Source organism: Mastomys coucha, unplaced genomic scaffold (assembly GCF_008632895.1).
Source record: "Mastomys coucha isolate ucsf_1 unplaced genomic scaffold, UCSF_Mcou_1 pScaffold13, whole genome shotgun sequence".
Taxonomy (NCBI): domain Eukaryota; kingdom Metazoa; phylum Chordata; class Mammalia; order Rodentia; family Muridae; genus Mastomys; species Mastomys coucha.
The window spans coordinates 71,765,103-71,786,452 of NW_022196895.1; the positions used below are offsets into that span (position 1 = coordinate 71,765,103).

The following is a 21,350-nucleotide window of genomic DNA, read 5'->3' on the forward strand; positions in this document are numbered from 1 at the left end:
CCCCCCCCCCCCCATGGGGAACAAAGACGGCTGAGACCGAAGCAAAAAATAGCTTGAAGTCTTGGGAAATGACCTGGGGCAATGGGAGAAAGGCCAAGGGCTAGCAGCGGGAGGCCGGAGAGGGTGTGGCGAATTCCTTCTAGCTCAGGCTAGGGTTGAGGTCTTGGTCAGAGCTAAGGTCTGGGGAGGAGCCGAGCATTAGGACTTCTGGGTGGCCTTGCTTTGAATCAGTCAGAGAGAATAAGTTGGAAGGAATTTAGCAAGCTAAGTCCCTCTCTAGGAAATGGATAGGCTACTGGCCACGGGCGGTGGCACACTGGACTCCTACCTACTGGGGCAAGTGGGAAAGAGAGGAACTTGAGTACTTGGGGCAGTGAGAGCTGCCTATGCCTTGTGGCAGGGGAGGCAGCTGCCTGGGTCCTGGGTTAAATATGACTCTGAGCTATTCATGCTGAGCATTGCAGTTCACATTCCCGCCCCTGGTGGAGCCACTGATCTACCCATTCCTGCCTGGGCTGGGGACGGGCCAGTGCTGACCCTGAGAAGGGTGTTTGGGGGTGGGGGTGGGGATTTGTGGCTGAGTGGAGCAGCAAAGGTCCTGCCCTGTAGGGATGGGCTAGGTTTCTCTCAGTGTGTTTTCAGGACTCACGGCCACATGGTGCTGATTAACCAATATTTACCAAGCCCTCATTATATAAGTCACACTTCAGTCACGGAGACCAAACAACTGACAGAGACAGCTTAAGATACGAAGGATTTATTTTGGCTCATGGTTTGAGGGGGTACAGTTGTTAATCATGGCAGGAGGGCATCGCGGTATCAACAGCTGCTTGTTATCTGTGCAAACCAGAAAAGAGAGAGTGTAGACTGGAAGCAGAGCTAGGCTATCAACTCCAAACCCTGTCACTATGGCCTTGTATCTCAAAGATTCTGTAGCCTCACAATGCAGCCAGCCCCCTCAGCTGGGGACCAAGTCCTATGGAGGACACTGAGCATTCAACCTTAACACCTCTCCTGCTAGGAGCACAAAGCCTGAGCTTCAGAGAGCAAGGTGTGTGTCTTAGGTAGGGTTTCTATTGCTGTGATAGAGCTCCATGACCAAAGAAATATGGGGGAGAAAAGGTTTATTGCTTCTTACAGGTTATAGTCTGTCATCGAGGGAAGGTCAGGGCAGGAACCTGGAGGCAAGAACTGACAGAGGCCATGGAAGGATGCTGCTTACTGGCTTGCTCTTCGTCGCCTGCCCAGCCTGTTTTTCGTATACCTTCCAGGATCACAGACCCAGGGAGTGGAATCACCCACATCAATCACTGATTTTTTTCTTTTAAAAGAATGCCCCACAGGCTTGCCTACATGCCAATCTGGTGGGGACATTTTCTCATATGAGGTTACCTCTTTCCAAATGACTCTAGCTGTATTCGGTTAACAGTGTGGCCTCATGTGGGGTAGAAGAGAGAAAGCACAGAACCAGGTCCAGGCCTTAGGTGTCTCAAGATACTGTCTTCAAATGAGTAAAGCGCCATCTTTCTCAGATGGCTCAGAAGAACTAAATGAAACAGAGCATGCAACATACTGAGCATCTGGCCCATAATAAGTGATCCATACATTGGAATTATTTCATTATTGGATTCACATGGGTAGATGTGGGGCTTGGAGAACTTCACTCTACCTGGGGCTTCTGGGAGTGGACAGATTTACAAAACTGGCCATCGGAGGTGCTCTGGCCACAGGTCCAGGTAGGAGCCTCACACTCAGAATTGCTAATCACATTTTGAATGTTGGGGCAGAAGCTGGGCTCAGAGAAAGACAAGAGTCAAAAGAGGCAGTCAGAAACTTGGAGTAATGTTGAGCAGAGAGAACATTCTCAGAATTCTTTTTGTGTGTGTGTGTGTGTGTGTGTGTGTGTGTGTGTGTGTGTGTGTGTGTTTTCGAGACAGGGTTTCTCTGTATAGCCCTGGGTGTCCTGGAACTCACTCTGTAGACCAGGCTGGCCTTGAACTCAGAAATCCACCTGCCTCTGCCTCCCAAGTGCTGGGATTAAAGGTGTGCACCACCACTGCCCGGCTACATTCTCAGAGTTCTTGGAGAGTCTGCCTCTCTCCATCCCATGTAGGTTCTCAGTGCAGGGGAAGTGGGGTAACAGAAGCCCATGTAAGCCTGGAGATTGGGACCAGCCACAGGAGTAAGCCATGATAGTTGCTTTACATTTGTTAGTAGCTGTATTGGAAAAAAGGGAAAAATTAGCTACTGTAATTGATTTTAACAATGTGTTTCATTTAACTCAATATAGACCACTATAACTTCAACACATAATCAATACACAATTACAAGGGGGATGTGTTATTCTTTTTCCTACAGAACCCTTGACATACTGGATGTATGTTATACTTAACTGACCATCTCAGTTAGGACTGGCAACATTTCAAGAACTTGGTGGCCATATGTAACTGGTGGCAACTGGATTGTTCAAGACAGCTCTAGAATCTAGAATCTCTTTCCGAGAAGCAACTGGAGGCCAGGTGGATCTAGAGCCAGACAAGAACAGAGTTTACTGTTGTGTAAGCTTCTTACAAAATGTTTATAGTGTGTCTCTGGAGAAATTTGTAGGAGAGAAATTAGTCTCGCTGTGTAGCTGAAGATGACCTTGAACTCTTTTTTTTTAAGATTTATTTTATTTATTTATGTGTATGAGTACACTGTAGCCGTACAGACAGCCGTGAGCCATCATGTGTGTGGCTGCTGTTGAACTCAGGACCTCTGCCGGCCCTGCTTGCTCCGGCAGCGTAATTTACTGCCGCTGTCTTCAGACGCACCAGAAGAGGGCGTCAGATCTCATTACAGGTGGTTGTGAGCTACCATGTGGTTGCTGGGATTTGAACTCAGGACCTTCGGAAGAGCAATCAGTGCTCGTACCCACTGAGCCATCTCGCCAGCCCCGACCTTGAACTCTTAATCCTCCTGCTTCCACCTCCCAGGTTCTAAGATTCCAGGTCTAAGCTTCCATGCCTAACTACTGATGTCTTGGCCAGGCGGTGGTGGCGCACGCCTTTAATCCCAGCACTTGGGAGGCAGAGGCAGGTGGATTTCTGAGTTCGAGGCCAGTCTGGTCTACAGAGTGAGTTCCGGGACAGCCAGGGCTATACAGAGAAACCCTGTCTCGAAAAACCAAAAAAAAAAAAAAAAAAAAAAAAAATGTCTCAAGTCACCGTTATCAATGGTGACTTGGCGTTCTCTGGAGTCAGTGTGGCTCCTGGCCCCCCAGGTTGTTGACTCAAGTCTCTGCTGCTTACAAGTTTGAGACTAAACTTTAGGGAGTTTCTAAAATACCCTAAAGCATTCACTGAAAGTGGAATGAATAATTTCTATTATGCCAGGTAACCCTGAAGACCAAATAAAATGGTAAGTGACTGCTGTGTGACACTCAGTGTTGAGAAATTATTTCTTTTTATTTTTTGTAAATCAAATGGAAACAAATGTGAGTTCCTTTATGGGCTGAAGTTGGCAGCCTTCCCAGCAGGCATTTCTGTAGTCCTGTCTCTGCCCTTCCGGTGCATGAGAACCTTGGGCTTTGCAACTCAGGGAAATGGGAGGCTGGCCAGCCCTCAGCCCATGGAGAAGCTCCAGACCCTTGTGGTTATCTGCAGCCAGTCTGCCCATGTCTGTCCTCTCTTGGGTGTCACAACTGCACCCAATACAGAGAAGGCCGTCAGCCAGTCGGGGGTCCAAGTCATCCTACGATGTCGGGGTTCCACCCAGTGATCCACCAGTGCGAGTTGCCTTTCAGTTCTTCTTTTTTTGACTTCAGCCCCGGCCTTTGAAACAGGGACCCAGCCCCTATTGTAGCACACCCCTCCCCTCACAGCCATAAAGATACAGCTCCGCAGGATAAGAAAGCCCATATTTCATTGTTAAAAACCATGGCTGCTCTTTCTGGGAATGGGGGACAAGGTACACTTATTATTCTGGGAGGATCCTCTGCAGTTGCCCCTGGCACCCAGCAATAGCAGAAAGCAGTAATTGCTGTGTTTTTATTAACACAGTGTCCTACATGTGTCGCTGGAACTCTACAAGGTCAACTTCCCCTCTGCTCAGGCTCCATCCAAAGAATGTATTAAATAATTTTTGCCTTCTGGGTTTTTTTGTTGGGTGTTGTTTTTTGTCCTTTTTTTTTTTTTTTTCCTGGACTCACATGAGTGCTTGTGTGAGGGAGGCTTTTGTAGAAACAGCAGGTGTTTATGAGACTCTGGGTTCCTCCAAGGGCTGCCTGGCCTTGATTCAGTGCCCCTTGATTTCAAGAAGGTGCGTCCCCTCTCACCTTCTGATATCAGGTTGTGCTCCAGGCAGTACCCTCTCAGTAGAGTTGCTCCTACTGGGGGCTCCACCTCCACTCTTTCTCCTCTGGAGGAGGGAGGGTTCATTTGTTGGTGGTGATGGCAAGTGACCATGACATCTTTATTTTCCCACCCTGCTAGGTGGGCCCCCTAGCCAGGGTGTTGTGGTTGCTCAAAATCTGTCCTTGTGCAAAGCAAGGCTGTGGGTCTGAGGGAGCCCTGCAGGTCTTTCTGCCTCTCTAGTCTGGGCCTGGGGAGGACTGTAGCCTGAGGGAGAAGGCCTGTGGTTAGATGGGTATCCTGCCTGGTGTGGAGGAACAAGATCAGGAGATACAGGAGTAGGCCCAGTGGAAAGCAGATGGGTCGTACAGGAATGAGGGGGAAACCTAAAGCAAATGGAATCTTCCCAGGCCCCTGGTCCTGAACTGCACACTCCATGTTGAGCACTCTGGGCCGTGTGGAGTGAGCGGCCTCTGATGCTCACTGTGGTGGCAGCATTGTGCTATTTTAGAATAGAGGGTCTCCACAGGGCATCACAGCAGGTGCCTGCTTCCTGTTTGATGGGTCTTAAGCCATTGAGTTGTAATGAATCTTAAGAGACTCTAAAACCAGTGTCATTGTGGCTTACTATCTATTTTAGAAGGTGGTATGGCACACTTGGGTGGCAGTGTGTGGGGAGGGTGTCACAAAATCCAGCTCATGTAGACGAGAATATTACTCTGGCTCTTCCCTGCTGTGTGGCCCTGCACAGATCTCTGAGCTTTTCCTCTGTAACCTCCCTCCCTGTTAATGGACGTGAGGAAGTACCGGGCCGTGGTTTCACTCTGTGTCAAGCTACACCTCCGTCTTGGAAGAAAGAGGCCCCATGGTGGGTCGGTGGGTCTCATGGCCCAAGGCTGGTGAGAACTGGGGTACCCCCCTTTCCACGCTGAGTCTCTAGAGGGTTGCTCTCTGCACAATCAGTCTCTGTGTTGCTTCCTGGGGGCTCACAGAGAGCAGCTACCCATGTAGTACCTCAAATTTTAGAACAGGGAGAGACAGAAAGCCACATTGCCCTTGACTGACAACCTTCATACATGCACGTAACAATTTTAATTTTTCATGATTCTTCTGATAAAAATAGTGCCCAACTAAAAACAAAAACATTTGTATTTTCCATCTCCTTAATTAGTTTCTAATTTGGGGGTTCTTATTAGCTTAAAATCATCTCACTGAAATGGCCCTCAGATGAGGGAAAAACATGCGATGCACAATCAATTCCAGCAAGATCTTCCTATTTAATTATGCTGATTGGCGCACTAGAGACCCCCCCACACTATGAGCCTCTCAGAATAAGCTTGATTTGTGCGATCTGGTTTTTAAAATTTTGGGGATGCATATTTATCATGTTCAGCCCAGTGTTGTTCTCCTTGAGGTTCTGACTTATCGCCTGAGAAGTGGGAAGAAGATCCCAGGGGCTTTTAGCTTGGACTTCCTCCCGTGGACTCCTTGGGAGGGCCCAGCCTGCAGGGAACACAAGGTCTTCCATGTGTCTGGGCGGTCAAGAGGCGGGCTAGGGAAGAGTGGGCTGATGGGATTGTGGGGCCGGGTGGTAGAGGAAGGCTTCCATGAGGTCATTTTTAAAAAGGCTAATTCTGTGTCAGAGATGTTTCCGGAACAAAATTCTAGAAGGCGCTCTTCTTCAAAGACACTAGGGAAACTAAGTGATCAAAGAGAGCTGTTTCTCGTCCCCCAAACCCATGGGTCAGCGTCAGCTTTGCTGAAAATTGGGTAGCCAGATACAATGAGAGACTACCCAGATATAAAAATTAACCATGAAAGGAAGAATCAGAGAGATTTCCCACCAGGGTCCTGAGCTCTTCTGTGCACCATCAGCTATCAGTGCCTTTTGGGGGCTCAGCCTTCCCATCCATAACATGAGCTTCAGTTCATCTACCTCACAAGAACGTCGTAGCGTTGTACAGTATAAAGCCCAGGATCAAAGGTTAAGTTTTGAGTCTATTTGGTGCTGATCCCTGAGGCTCTTCAACCTGCACACGTTTGCTTGCAGGCTCGCAGTGCCTATCTCTGTCTCTGTGAGTACCATCCAACACTGTGCATAAGGCCCTACGTACAGGGTGCCATCCAACGCTACCCAGAGGATGGTAGTCCGGATGCGCTACACACTACTGTATGGAGGCAGTAAGATAAAGGCAATTCATTATGGAGTGGGGCCTGCAACAAGAGTCAGCAGAGGACCTGGAAAAGCTGTTCTGACATGGAAAAATGAATGGTGTAGATTCAGAGCAAGTTGGAATTGCTCTAGGGTGGTCTGGGATGGACGGACTGGGAGCCACACACTGTTTCTGATAATGATCTCTCAGTGGCAGTACCACCCTGCGCTCCTGGAACTGCTGCCTCCCATCCTGCAGCCCAGTTTATAAACTTTGTGTACATTCCTGAGCATAGGACTAGGCACATAAGCCCCGCCTGTGCAGAGCAGGGTTGATGGTCTTCCCCTGGCTCTTCCAGCCTCTTCCATCTTTTTTTTCTCTTTTACTCCATCTCCACCAGTTTCTCAACGGGGTCTAGGGTTGAGCATCCATCCACACATCCTCACCCCTGCCCCCTCTTTTAGCCGTGGACCAGATCAATGCAGTGACCTGGACACCCACCATCATCAGGCCATCCCTTGAGTGTGAGCAGGGTCACTCAAAAGACAAAATCACTAGGAACGGGGGTAGCGTTGACTTAAGGCGAAGCACCCAGGAAGCAGGCTTGGTTTCTTGGGTGCAGAGAGCTGCTTGGCACACTGACTCTCCTGGCACTAGGGGTTACCAGCACCGGTCATTTCCAAGCCCGTCCTGTCGTTTCGTTTGTACAGCAGAAATGAAAGCCAAGACTGGAGAGGGCCATGCCAGGGTGGGTATGCAGCAAGGTCTATCCAGTACCCTGACCGTACCTGGGTTAACAGATCCGTTGGACTCCTGCCCTGCCCTTGGTGGCCCTGGACGGACATAGCTCTTTAGGCAGGGACTGTTATAAGTACCAGTGCTGGGACAGGTACCTTATGTTGTCAGTACTGATGGTGTGGGCTAAGACTCTCGCAGCATCTAGCCCAAAGTTAGACCCGCCTAAAACCATACAGCATGTGTGTTCTAGGGGGCTGTGTCTCCCTCGTGGCATTGTGCTGGTAACAGAGCTCTTGGCTTCGGGGCCTTAACAAGGTTCAGTTCTTGTTTCTTTCGTCTTGGTCACCAAGAGACACAAGCCACCCTCAGCCTCAGTTCCCTTCCCTGGGAACTGGAAGGGACTGGCATCACCCTTTAAAGAGATGGTTTCACAGGCAGTGAATACTTCAGGCTCTTCAAAGTGTGAGGAATTGGTCCAACAGTAAAAAACAAACAAACAAAGAAACAAAAACAAACAAACAAAACAAAACAGCTGCATGAACATTCACTCATGTGCTCACCCCCTGAAACTGCACCTGTATGTCAAAAGTCTCAGAGCAGCAAAAATGTGTCTGCCTTCATCCCGGGCGGGTGGAAGAGATGTTCATAACCCCGCCCCATGCCCCATGTGATGTGAGAGAGCTGGAGCCTTGTTCTGCTTTTCCCTACTGAGGAAGTTGTGTATCCAACTCAAAAACCAACAGGAAGCCGAGCGAAACCTTCCCGTGTTGATAAGACTTGATTGACAAGTTAACAATATTTGTTAATTGATCCATGCGCAGCCTGCCTTTTCAGTGGCCTTCGGGGGAAACAGGCTTATTATTCCGTTAGAGAGACGCTCACTCCTTGAGGAAGCCTCCCTGGAGTCAGTGGTCTTCCCAGCCCTTGGGTAAGGTCCAGAGGCTGCTGGAGCCGACAGCGGCTGTTCACTCACCCACTCAGTGCCAGGAGATTTCTGAGTCGGCCCTCACTCGGCCTGTGATTTATAGTTAACAGTTCATTTTTAAATGAGCGTGTGTCTGGAGTCTTCCATCAGTCAACGGTTGACGTTTAGGAAGGAAATGGTAGCATTGACTTGGCAGTTGTGAATGAGCTCCTGAGCGTCAAATCTACCTCTTTTCCTGTTCTCTGCCTGTTCTCCCTCCATCCCTCTCTCTCCCTGTCCCTCACTGTGCTGACGCAGCTTGACACAGAGCCAGAGTCGTTTAGGAACAGGGGACCTCAATTGAGAAAATGCCCTCACCAGATTGGCCTGTGAGCACACCTCGAGCAGCACTCTTCCATATATATTTTTTTTTCTGCTTCCGTTTCTGCCTCCTTCCTGCTAGACTACAACTCTAAGCTGAAATCAATCCTTTTCTCTCCAAGTTCCTTTTGGTTACGGTGTTTTATCACAGCAACAGAAACCCTAACTAAGACACTCCCTCTCTCCCTGTTTCCTTGCCTACTCTCTCCCCAACATTTTTATGTTTCTCCTTTTATGGACTTAGAAAAGAAACACAACATCATGATCCTATTTGGAGGCCCCAGAGAGTAAGGGTACAAACACCGGGCTGAGATTCTGTAGAGTCCATAGTCATTGTGGAATGCTAAGGAAGAAAGTCCCAGGTTCCCACTGGGCCTCAGGTCCTCACACATGGGTTGAAAGTGGGATTTCCCCTGAACCTCTGCCTGTGGGGTTGGGGTGGGGGTACGGGGGGAAGGGTCATCTCAACAGTGTGAAGAGAGCCTGCAGTCAGTCAGGAAGGTCTTTGCTCCAGTTACAAAAGTAACCTGCATACACAGAAGAAATTAAAATCACACAGTGACGTTCAACGGAATGAAGGAATTAGGTCCCTCTTCAATCAACGAAGATGATTTGGGGGGTTATTATTTGATTTGTGTTAACATAATCTCTTTCGTGTCTGCTTGCATTGTCTAGAAAATGCCTTCATATTAAGCATATGAGTTCTAGCTATATGTATTATATTTTATAGCTTATATTTTTGCTTAATATTTATTTTTAAACTGCTTATGTACCATACTCTAATTCTTTATAATAAGGCTTTCTAGAATGTAGATGTAATTTATTAATAGGGTAGAGTTAATTTAGTTCCTTGGTGAACATCTGGATGATACATTAGGTTCTAAGGTTTACTGTTTGTCCCCTCTCCTATCCCAGGGGATCAGAGAAGAGGCTGGAAGGAGCAGGGGACACCTTTGTCCTTAGGGAAAGGCTTCATTCTCTCACTACTCCAGATCCTTCTCTGGTAAATGCAGTGCTGAACATCTATGGGCACTTGGTGATGTGTGAAAGCCAGATGGAGACTGGGAGCATGGGAAGGAGACCCTGGCCAGGAAGAAGCAGTGGGTAGGGTGGAGACTGGGAGAATGGGGAGGTGTGTGATCCCGGCACTGGGAAGCAGCAAGCTGGAAGGTGGTGAGTTTGAGCCTCGCCTGGGCCACACAGTAAGACCATGTTTGAAACAACGACCACTCATCAAAACACCTGTACGGCCCAAAGGCACGCAGGCATTTCCTTACCTAGGTCTCACTCGTTCTCATCCCTGGGCCTGCAGCTGCTGTAGGTCACCATAGTGTTGCATTGTGGGCTATCCCTAGAGTTCTTTGTGCTGACAGGATGCAGAAATCTGAATGCATATGCCTAGATTTCATTTTCCATATAGATCATAGCCTACTGAATACTCCGTACAGTATCTTGGGTTTTATTTCCTTAACTATATGTCCTGGGAATTTCCACATTTTTACACATAGTACCTTTAGGCCTTCTAAAATGTACCTTCTAAAGGTACTAAGTATTCTACCACAGTGTGCACGTACCAAGTCGGCTGGCTAAGTCCAGTATTCTTTTCTTCTTGCTACTAAAAAACAGTTATTTATTAGATCCTATATTCATCTGAACTATTTTTGTTTGTGTACGTTTAATTACAAAGTAGCCTAAGCCCTTGCTGAGTAGAGTGTACATTATCTATAAACAAGTTAAGTGAGCAATTTAAGTCTGATATCCCAGGCTCTGCCTGTGAGTCTTGGCTCCTGAGTGTCAGAGCGCTTTCTATTGAAACCTTGATTGAGTGTGCCCACTCACCTCACATGTGATCACACCCATTTGGCTGTAGACTGTGCAGCCCTCTCCTTACTAGTGCGTGAGCAAGGGATCCGTCACACTCGCTTCACATGAGCACTGTGATGTGCCTTCAACACAGCAGCCAACGGCTACCGGAGCCCATTTAGAAGCACCCAGGGATCTGAGCCCCACCTTTGACTGTGTGATCCTCTCAGATGCCATGCGGTCATTGGAATAACAATTTATATTTTTCTTGTGGGGGCCCTTCCTAGGATGGGAGGCCAGTGCCGCTGCCACTACGGGTCTTTTCCTGTGCAGGGAGTGTCTGAGTCTATCGGTGGCCTCTAAAGTGAGCTTCGTCCTGGTCAGTTAGTAGGTCATCAATCAGCTGGCAGAGCTGCCGTCCTGCAGGCCCTGTGCAATCCTGCACAGCAATCTGTAAGCTCTCTGTGTTTACTGGGGGCTCAGCACAATCCTGAGTCTGAGATGGACTCTTGCAGCCAGCAGTGAGGCCCCTCTAGCTTCAGCCCACCCTCTACTCAAAAATGCTCCCGGAGCATGCACTTCTTTTCGGTCCTCCTGTCTTCATGACATCTATAATGCCACCATCGTCCCCAGTCACCCAGTGGGCCTGCTCATCCTATACCATGCTCAGCGTGCTTTCCCAGGAGGAGCATGAGGGCCACTGCTGCCTTTAGACAGAGAGGAGAAGTGTCACCAGCAACTGACCGTGAGCTCCTGCTCGCTTGTCAGCCTCCCCTTAAGTCCTCTCCTTTTTGGCTTCTAGAACAGCAGTGCCTCCCTGCCCGGGGATGTGAGCATGTTGCTCTTTTCGGGCAGTGATTTTGCTCCTTCTCCAGGCTAACCCTGGCTCACCATTAGAGAACATCCCACCTTTTGCTTCCCTAGATCTTTAGGTTCATGTTAGGTGCTCGCTAGTGAGTGTATTTCAGCATGATCACATGACTCAGGCCATTTGGACTTTTGTAACAAGATGCTGAAATAGTAGGTTTTTGTTGTATTCTTCCAGTATGTGTGTGTGTGTGTGTGTGTGTGTGTGTGTGTGTGTGTGTGTGTGAAAACACAGAGATCTGAATGCGTGTGTGTTTCTAGTTTCTACTTTATCATGTATTACATAACCTTCTACTACTATTGAGCCAGGCCTGTGGCTCACACCTGTAATCCTAGCACTAGAGAGGCAGAGGCAACAGATTACTGCGAGGGCCAGGCCAGCCTTGTTTCCATAACGAGTTCTGTGTCAGCTGGGCTTACACACAGAGAAACCAGACTCAAAAAAACCAAATAAATAAATAAACAAATAAAAAGTCCTACAGCCTACCATAGACTCCACACTGCAGCTTACTGTATCTCCTTGCTTTCTATCCTGGGAATCTCATCACAGTAGAGCATGCCCCTGCCTCACAACCCACAGAGACTCTGCTCTGTCTGAAGGGTGAGAAGATTAAAGTCAAGCAGCTAGCAGATTCGATTGCCACCTCCTCTACCAGCAGCCCTTTCTGGCTGTGTCTCCACATAGTTTTCTCCAGGCAGCTCACTGGAGCCTTCTGTGAGGGCACTTGTCCCATGCACGAGGGCTCTGTCCTCAATAACATAACCCCTAGTACCGAATACTTCACCTCCTAATACAGTCACTTAGGGGTTATAAGTTTAACTTAAGAGTTTGGAGGGGACACAGACATACAGACCATGGCATCCTGGCTTTCTTTTCTTTTTTCTTTTATTATTATTATTATTATTATTATTATTATTATTATTATTATTATTATATAGACACACCAGAAGAGGGAGTCAGATCTCATTATGGATGGTTGTGAGCCACCATGTGGTTGCTGGGATTTGAACTCAGGACCTTTGGGAGAGTAGTCAGTGCTCTTACCCACTGAGCCATCTCACCAGCCCAGCATCCTGGCTTTTAATAAATATCTCAAAGGCTATCAAACTGCATGAAGCAAGTATGGGCAAGCTGTGTCCTGAGAAACAGGGAATTCCCACACCACCAGTGAATGTCCCCTTCACAGAGGCAAAGTCACAGGACTGCAGAGAGTTTCAGAGGTGGCATCTGACTTTTAGGGAGGGGCAACAGACCCTGTAGGTTAGTCCATGGACTCTGGAGCCAGCTTGCCTCTTTCTGCTGAGCCACCTACCTTCTTCAAGCCTGCTTCTCCATCTGTAAAACAGGAGTAAGTCCTCCCTTCTCTAGAGGAGCACTGTGAGAATTGCAGAAGTAAAGGCAGATAAAGGGCTTAGCACCACCACGCCGGTTCTGCGAGCCAGTAATGTTGGGGATGACACTGAGTACACAGGGTGGTCTTCGTGTGTAGACTCAGCCCTGTTGAGCCTGGTCTGCCGTCCTTACCACCCACTGAGCTCTCTGGAGGGACACAGCCCTTGCCCTCCAGTCAATTCCAATCACACGGCTTCAGCACCGTGCTGCTCAGCCAAGGTTAAGGGCCCACCTTCCTCCAGGGAACATTTGATATCTGCAGACATTTTCCAAGTGTCAGGGATCCAGGAAAGGGATGGTTTTTAGCATGGAGTTGGGTGTGGCACGAGATACCCTCTCCCACACAAGGACACCCAAACCCGACAGTGGGGCTTGAAATCGAGTATCCCTGCTGAGGGCTTGGAGGGGTCCTACGATAAATGAAGTCACTGGAAACAGGCGCAAGGGAAGGAAAGGGGGATCTTGGAGAGCAAACACAGGGGAGAATGTTCTCTCCTGTTTACAATTTAGAGAGAAGTGGAAAAGTGGGGGTGTAGAAGTAACTGTGAGGAGCAAGGAGATACTCCAACAAGGGCCGTCTGAGGAGATGGGAGTGTTCTGGGCAACAAGAAACATTTCTTTGAATGGCATCTTTGACCCCATTATGGCCCGCCCACTCCTGGTTCAGGGGGCCTTTAGAGATGGAGGCGGGCTCCCTGTGCTGCTCGTCACAGGGCCAGATCCAAGGGTGTGTGCAGCCCAGCTGCAGCAGCGGATCTTCCAGCAGCCGCTGACTACCATAGCTGCCCTTGGGAGATGTGAGGATGCTGGGTAGGTGTAAATCACACTCCTTCCAGCCTCTGCACCTCTGGCCCAGTACCATTTTCACCTAGAAAACGTCTAATAAAAATGCATTCCAAGTCAGAGTCCTAAAGGAGCAAGAGTGGGGAGGAGCAGGGGCTGGGAGCCAGCCCAGCGCAAAGCTGAGTAAGTGAAATTCTGGCTTGGGAAGAAGCTTCGAGGGAGGTCTATAGAAGCAATAGATACTAAGTATCTAAACCTGTCTCTAAGCCTATAGGATGTCCTTGCAGGAAGTCCTGTGGTGCAGGTTAACTGGTAAATGCCCTGGCCCGCACATTCTACCTGCAGTTAGCTCAGCTAGCATCAATAGATCCTGCAGACAGGTTGCACTCAAGAGCTTTGCTAGGGAGAGCGTGTGGCTAGAGAGAGGCTCGAGATGTGTGCGCTGCAACTGGTTAGACAGCACTACAGCTATGGTCTTCACACCTGCTTGCACGTTCACTTTGGGGGTCTTTAAACAAACTCCAATGCCAGCCTGATTTACAGAAGTCCCCGGAGATGGGACTCTGGCAACAATGGTCTCTTCTGTTGGGGGTTGTCAGTGAGAGGCATGGAAGCTTGAATGAGAGTCACCCTGGACTCCAGCACAGTGGGCACGCGGAGGCTGTAATGAAAGCCCCAGGGAACAGCTGGAGCTTGAAGAGGAAATCCAGGGGCCAGGGATGGACTCTCACTCCTCTGGCTGCACAGGTGGAAAGCATCTCTGGTCAGTCAGACTAGCCACAGGTACACACCGGATACGGCACTACTCAGATGTGGTGGCCACTGAAATTAGGGTCTGTGTACAGTGCCAGCTGCCAGCATGCTTTCTACAGTTGGCAGAGGGCCCTTGTGGGTGGCACGGGACATGGGAGGATGCAGGAAGTGTCTGCAGAGTAGATGGGAGGTTTCCTACTGTGGTTATCCGGATGGGCTTTACTGTGGGGGCGGGGCTCTACTTTGGGACGAGGCTTTGCTTTGGGGGCGGGGCTTTATGGGAGCGGTGTATTATAATGGCACCCAGAGTTTAGCCACTGCCCCTCCCCAGCTCTCAGCTCTCAGCGGGATTATTTCAGCCTCTAGGTTGGCACCCCTCATCTCCGGGTTTCCTTTCTCACAGCAGTAACCAGCTGTGCCTATGCGGACGTCTAGTGGCCTGCCACTTTGTCGTTCAGACCAGAAGCCAGATGACTGTCCCTGATTCCATCTCCTCTCCTGACCCAGCTACCTGCTCCCTCAGTGGGGTGCGCTCTGCTCCCATGCAGGGGCTGCCCCTGGTCTCTAGCTCCTGACCCAGGGACTGCCATGGGCAGCCTTCCTCTGTTTGTGTGTTTGCCAGCAATCTGTGTAAGCCCTCCTTTCCCTAACTCATGTTTTGGCTTGAATATCATGCTCCTGGTGCCGCCTTCCCTGGCCATTTTCTCCTGTCTTTAAAGTTGTTTTCGTTTCTCTAAATAACATTGAATACAGACAGTTTTTTGCCTTTCTATTCCAGCATGTGAGCCCCAGGAAGGAGGGGTTGTGTGTGTGTATGTGTGTGGGGGGGTGTTGAGGAGTGTCCACAGTGTGTGTGTGTATGAGTGGTGTGTGTGTGTGTGTGTGTGCATTGGCAGGGAGCTATTAATTAGTGCCCACAATCTGTGTGTATGAGTGGTGTGTGTGTGTGTGTGTGTGTGTGTGCGTTGGCAGGGAGGTATTAATTAGTGCCCACAATGTATGTGTATGAGTGGTGTGTGTGTGTGCATTGGCAGGGAGGTATTAATTAGTGCCCACAATGTGTATGTATAAGCATATATGTGTGTATATGTATGTGTAGGGATATTATGAGTGTCCTCAGAGTATGTGTGTATGAGTGTGGCAGGGAGGTATTGATTAGTGTTCACAATGTGTGTGTGTATGCATGAGTGTGTATGTGTGTGTAGGGGGTGCTATGAGGGTCCACAGTGCAAGCGTGGAGGTCAGAGGACAACCTTGTACTGACGGGCATGGGGATCAGAGATTACCCAGCAGCCTGAGCCCTTGGGCCTGGTTGCCAGGAGAGGGACCAGGCAAGGACTGTGTCCTTGGCTCATGCGAAGAAAGCTGTGCTTAAGCGAGTTTATCTCCCTTCACATCAGGGCACGGGGACTCCAGGACCTCCACGGAGCTTCACACTGAGTGATGAACCTTTTGGGGAGCAGCTATTGGCTACCCTTTCCTGGCCTAGCAGCACCCCTTCAGGGGTGAGGGTTTTTTTATTTATTTTTTAGAATCAGTGCGGAGCTGGAGAGCTGGGGAGGAGGAGACTGCAGCAGGGTCAAGGTCAGGTGAATAATGAAGGCCAGTAGCCTTAGTGCGTGCCCTTAGGCTTGCCTTCGTTAGGCTGGTGTGGGTGGTGCGGAGGGAGGCTGAGTTTTCCACTCCAGTCTGAGGCCTAGACTGCCACACCCATGTTTGTCCGAGCTTGGAGCAGAGAGAGGCCCAAAGAGCTTCTTTAGGGCCAGCTGCCTGAAGACCAAGTGGATGAGCAAGCCTCCAACATAGATGAGTTGTCTGGGGAAGTGGGCAGGGCTGGCTGGGTATGTGCAGGCCAGGGAGGGACTCCAGATCAGTCTGGTGAGAGGGGCGAGGAAGGAAAGCCTGCTCTCAGCAGGGGGTGGCAGAGAACTGAAGACAAGCAATCAGGTTCTGCCAGAAGCCCAACTTCTTCCTTCAGTTTCTTCTAAAGGTCTGTGGGCCTGGAAGGCTTCTAGCTAAGGATGTGCATCTCTCTCTCATTCATTCATTCATTCATTCATTCATTCATTCATTCATTCATTCTCTGTGTGTGTGTGTGTGTGTGTGTGTGTGTGTGTGTGTGTGTGTGCGCGCGCACTGCTGGAGGGGCTGGAGTTCTGTGCTATTGTTTGTACCCTGAACTGTGATCCCTTGAGGTAAATGGTGAGAAGGGAGGCAAGGAGTTCTGGGATATGGGAAAGAATTGCTAGACATGAGTAAGTGCATCAAGCCAGGCTCTACATTAGACATGCCTTGGTGGCCTTTATAATGCCCTATCTTACCTAGGTCAGTGGATCAGAATGACAAAGGATCACCCAGGAAGATGATAGTGCTTCAGTGTCCTTGGATCAAGAGGCTCTGGCACGGCTGACAGCCATCAACTTTCACCTCAGTAGCTGCCAGAACTGGAATGCTGGCTGGTGCCACCTATACAATGGTGATGCTTATGCTATGGCTCGTGCTAACATTGTGATACCCCAGGGTTCACTGAGGTGTGTTCATAGAACATCACGTGTGCTTGCGGGCGAGCTCTGTACCTGGCATCCTCAGGGCAGGACAGCAGGGTCTGGGGAGAGGAGACACATAGTACATGTGGGGACATCTTTCATTTCTGGAATGAGGTCTGTGTCAGGATAGCCAGGGTTCCTGGATCAAAAAGCCTGGACCAGACTGGCCTGGACCAGACTGAGGTCTAGAATGAGCTGGGCACAAGATGACAGTCTTCATCGCTCAAGACCTTAGCGTCAGTGTGACATCCAGCTGGTGACAATGGCTTTAGCCAAACTCTGTAAAAAGACCACAGCTGTAGAATGTCTCCTGTGGACTAAAAACATTCACATCTATTTTACCCCAAGTGTCACAGCCACCAGATGTAATAATTGGTAGATGCATCCACGTTGTTATGGAAGGGGGTGACCAAGGCTCAGAGAGGTCCACCATCTTGCTTAAGCTCACACAGGAGGATCCAGTCTGATATTTTAAAAACTCTCCACACCCTGATATTTTCTACAGAAGAGTCCTGGGGTCACTCTTCCTGATGTCCCACTTGAAGGGAAGAGACCTTCTATTCAAAATTCCACCCCCACACCTGTTCCTGTGTGGATTTATGTGTAAATATGTGAGTGTCCACCAGCCACGGTGCTTTTTCCTAAGTCATTTTTACTCTCTCTCTTTAAACAAGGTCTCTTACATCCTAGGCTGGCCTTGGTGACCGCTATGTCGCTGATGACGACCTTGCATTTGAATTTCTGATCCTTCCGCCTCTACTCCTCTCTCCACCTCCACCCCCATCCCCCCAGGGCTGCTATTCAAGGTGTGGGCTACTATGCCCAGTTTATGCAGTGCTGGAGGGGAACCAGAGCTTTGTGCGTGCTAGGCAAGCACTCTACCAAAATAGCCTCTGTTTGTTTTCCGTGAAGATGTTTAGTGACACTCTTGTAGGAATGCTTCTTCTACACCATCTGGAAGAGAGCAGAGGAGTGAGTGTGGGAGGGCTGTGCAGAGGCCCAGCAGGCAGTGTGTGCTCCTAGGGAGGAAGGGAGCGGTCTGTATGGGAGAATAGGGATCCTTGGCTAGGGCAGATCTGGCCCATCTGGCCAACTCTCTTGCAAGAAGTTTAGGGATGTGAGAATGAGGTATTCCTTTCAGGGAGGCTAGCCTATGACCTCTAGTGATTACGTGGATCCCAAAGTCCACCCTCCATGCATGGGGCTGGTTCTAGGTCAGTATAACTCCACTTTGAGTTCCACTGTAGGTCTAGACATGACCTACATGACAGAGTAGGTCAGACCCTCTGGTCCATCTAGTCTGCAGACTGCACAGCTGGTAGGATAGGACCTAAGTTTGCAGTCCTCCTGCCCTGGAGAGACCATGGAGCCAATAGTCTGGCTGGTGATGGGTTTGGGGGCAAATCCCCTTGCTCCCCATTCTGCCCTAAATAGGAATTAGTTCCCCAATACTAGGGGCAGCAAACCGTCAACTCCTGGGTAGAACATCAGAGCAGTGACCTTCGCATCTGAGCAGGGTAGAGGGGAGGAGAAGAAAGTGAGGTGACATGAGTGTCACCCCTATGGGATGCTTGAACTTCACCCCACTAAGAAGGGTTGCCTCTGGGTTCACAGAGGACTTTGGTCACTTTCCCTGTGTCCTGTTGTGGGTTTGAATTCTCAAAAGTCCCTAAGTCCTGCTAGTCTAATTCAGTACCCCATACCAGTCTACCCAGATGTGGCCGGCAGCCAGGGCTTCCCTCCAGGTCACAGGCTCTAGTCAGAGGTGTCCCCGCTCAACTGCTCTCTGAAACCACACACATTGTGTCCCCCTTCAATTGGAACTCTCCCAGGCAGATCCAGATGGGCTTTGACCAAGAAGGAAACAGGAGAGAATGACCATGCCCAGCGTTACCAGTCCCTCCATCAGGGACTCCTTTCATCCCAAGGGGCTGTGTGGACCGGTGAGAAGGGGTAGCCAAGGGGACCCAAGCCCATTAACAACAGCTCAGCTCTTCCCTGCTGGCCTCACACAATGCCTGCTGCCTTCCTGTGAGGTTCTTGGAAAATGGCTCATTAAGTGTGAAAGCCAAGGTCGGTGGCAGGCACCTCAGGTGGTCTGCTGCGGGGTCCTGCTCCTAGCAGTTGGCATCTCTAGGAGATGGGCCAGCTTGGGAGGGAGCACCTGTTGGCTCTCCCTTCTCTCATTTCCAAGGAAGCTCAGCTGGGGATGCTTTCCATAAAGGGTTTTCTGGAAGGGCTGGGACTTAGACCTGATGGAAACCCCTGCCTCCTATTTCCTGCCCTAGTCTGGTAGCTGTTGGTACACCTGGCTGTGCGTTGCAGTCACCCCACCTTCTTGTCTTCCTGGGGCTCTCTGTGACTTTGTCCCTTCACTGGCACTCACAGGCAGCTGAGCCCCACATGAACCAGGATCTCCAGTCACATTTGAAACCCAGGCGAGCCACACAGAAGAGTCGGCGTGCTTGGAGTATACTTACAGGACAGATGTATACTAAGAGTCAGCTTGGCTTTCAGTGGAGATTCAAGTCTTTGTTCGTTAAATCTATCATCTTGATTCAGAGAAATCTCTCTGTGATGGATTTGAGCCCCCGGAGAGGTGACAGCTGGGTTCTGTGGCTTCTAGCCCCTGCAAGGCCTGCTCTACTGGATGATGTCCTGGGGACTGTCCTTAGGAGCATTCTGAATGCAGGTTCTGGTGCGGGAGGTGAGGACAGGCAAGTCACACACTCTAGACAGGGGTGTCCCCACTCAACCGATCTTTCTAACAAGCACACCATTCTGTGCTGCTGCTGGCTCAAGGAAATAGGACAATAAGCCCCAACTCACAGGCAGTGGGGGAGCAGGTTAAAAGCCCTGCCTGAGGTCTCTACCTCACTTCTACTGGATTAATTTGTTGGCTACTTTTAGATGTTCCAATTAGTTCCCCCACAGACCCAAGAATCCTTGCTCCGGGCCCTTGAAACCTCTCCTTCTCTGTTCTTGCTGGCCTGAAGCTCCTGGGTTTTTACCAGGAATTGGGCAGATCCCTTCTCCAACTCCATGGGTGGCGAGCATGGGAATGCTCCCCACTGGGATGGGTCTGGGAAGCGGGCAGCTTCCTTCTGAGTAAGTCACTTATGAACTCTGATCCTAGGGGCCGTTCTTAGGAAGGGATTGATAACTGTAACAACAGGAGGAGAGACATGGTGCAGGTGCTCTTTTGGGTCTGTGAAGAGCCCTAGATGTGTCAGATGAGGACAATGAAGATAGCTCGTGCGACGGCATCCCTGTGGTGAAGACTCAGACAGATCGGACTAACACACAGCCCCGACATCGTGGAGGAACTTGTCTTATTCTTACAACTCTAATACCTAACCCAACACCAGTATTCTTCCCTATGTATAATAGGCACTTAAAACACCACTGCTCCAGCGTGTAACTGAGACCGTCCTAGAAAGTAGAGGACCCTCCCCCAAGAGGTGTGATCATGAGAGGTACTTACTGATTCTGGTGCTGTGTTTGCTACGACCCAGTCCCTCTGCCACCCCTGATGTCCCGAATCACTTGGTTTTTACCTGAGTGCAGGGAATTGAGGTCACTTTCCAGGATGCAGCCAAGTCAGGACAGGGACCTCGGTGGTCCGACTCTGGCAACTCCGTTGCTAACGTTGCTCCATGCTTTCCTAACATAAAGAGCCATCGGCGTACCCAACCATGGTATAGAAGGGCTGCCACTTAGATACAGCCTGCAGGAGTAGACTAGGCTTAGAGCTTCGAGGTGGCAGTGGCGGGGTGAGAGGAGCCTCCAGGGGTGAGCCCAGGGGAAGGTGGGTGAACAGATGGGCAAGTTGCTCGGAGAGCCTGGGGGGACAAGGTGTATAAGCCGGGAGCTCGCTCTTCCTCTTGAGCAGGAGAAGTTGCATGTGTCCGCAAGGATAACAGGAGGCCTTCCTCCCTGCTAAGGAGCCAGGCCTGACTTTAAGAAGAAAATGCACACATGGTCTGTCCTTGAGAGATGCACAGAATGGCGGCAGGTTGGGGATGGCAAAGGAAGGGGAGATATACTGAAAGTTGAGAAAACAAGTCCCGCTATTGGGCATCTCAGCAGCGACAGGTGTCTCAGTAGAAAGGAATACCCGGGCCAAGGTGCAGATTTTTATTCATCTTTATCATGGCGATAAAGGGGCATCTGAATAAGTGCGAATTCACAATGGGGCGGGCTGAGGGCGGGGATAAGGGCGGGGCTGCAGCGGTTAGCTTTAAACGCCACAACCTAGAACACGCCCCCCCACCCCACACACACACAGAGGTTCTGTTTCAGCTCAGCATTGGCTTTATCATTATCTTGAGCGTGTTTGTGGGGGCACTGTTTGATTATTAATTGATGTCGGAAAACACAGCCCATGGTGCATGACGTCATTTCACAGGCTGGTCCCCAAACTGTACAGGAGCAAAGAGAGCGGCCAAGGGAGCAGGCCGCACAGGTGCACCCGTCTCTCCGCTCTTTGCTGTGAGTGTGATGTGAGGAGATCCACGAGTTCCTGTCTTCACTTCCTGGGAATGATAGGCACAGCCTAGAGTCAAAAGCTGAGATCAGGGCAACAGGAAAGAAACTAGAACAGGCCCCTAACATTACTACCATCAGCCACACATGCCTTTAAGGCTCCTCCCACTCCCCCGCCCCCTACTGTTGAGCCAATGAGATGCCCACTCCCCA

At 49.9% G+C, this 21,350-nt stretch overlaps 1 protein-coding gene across 2 annotated transcripts in view; it reads left to right on the top strand.

The window, feature by feature from the left end:
* Positions 1-21,350, top strand: part of Zbtb7c (zinc finger and BTB domain containing 7C) — a 324,679-nt gene that overhangs the window by 73,374 nt on the left and 229,955 nt on the right. The window lies entirely within an intron of this gene.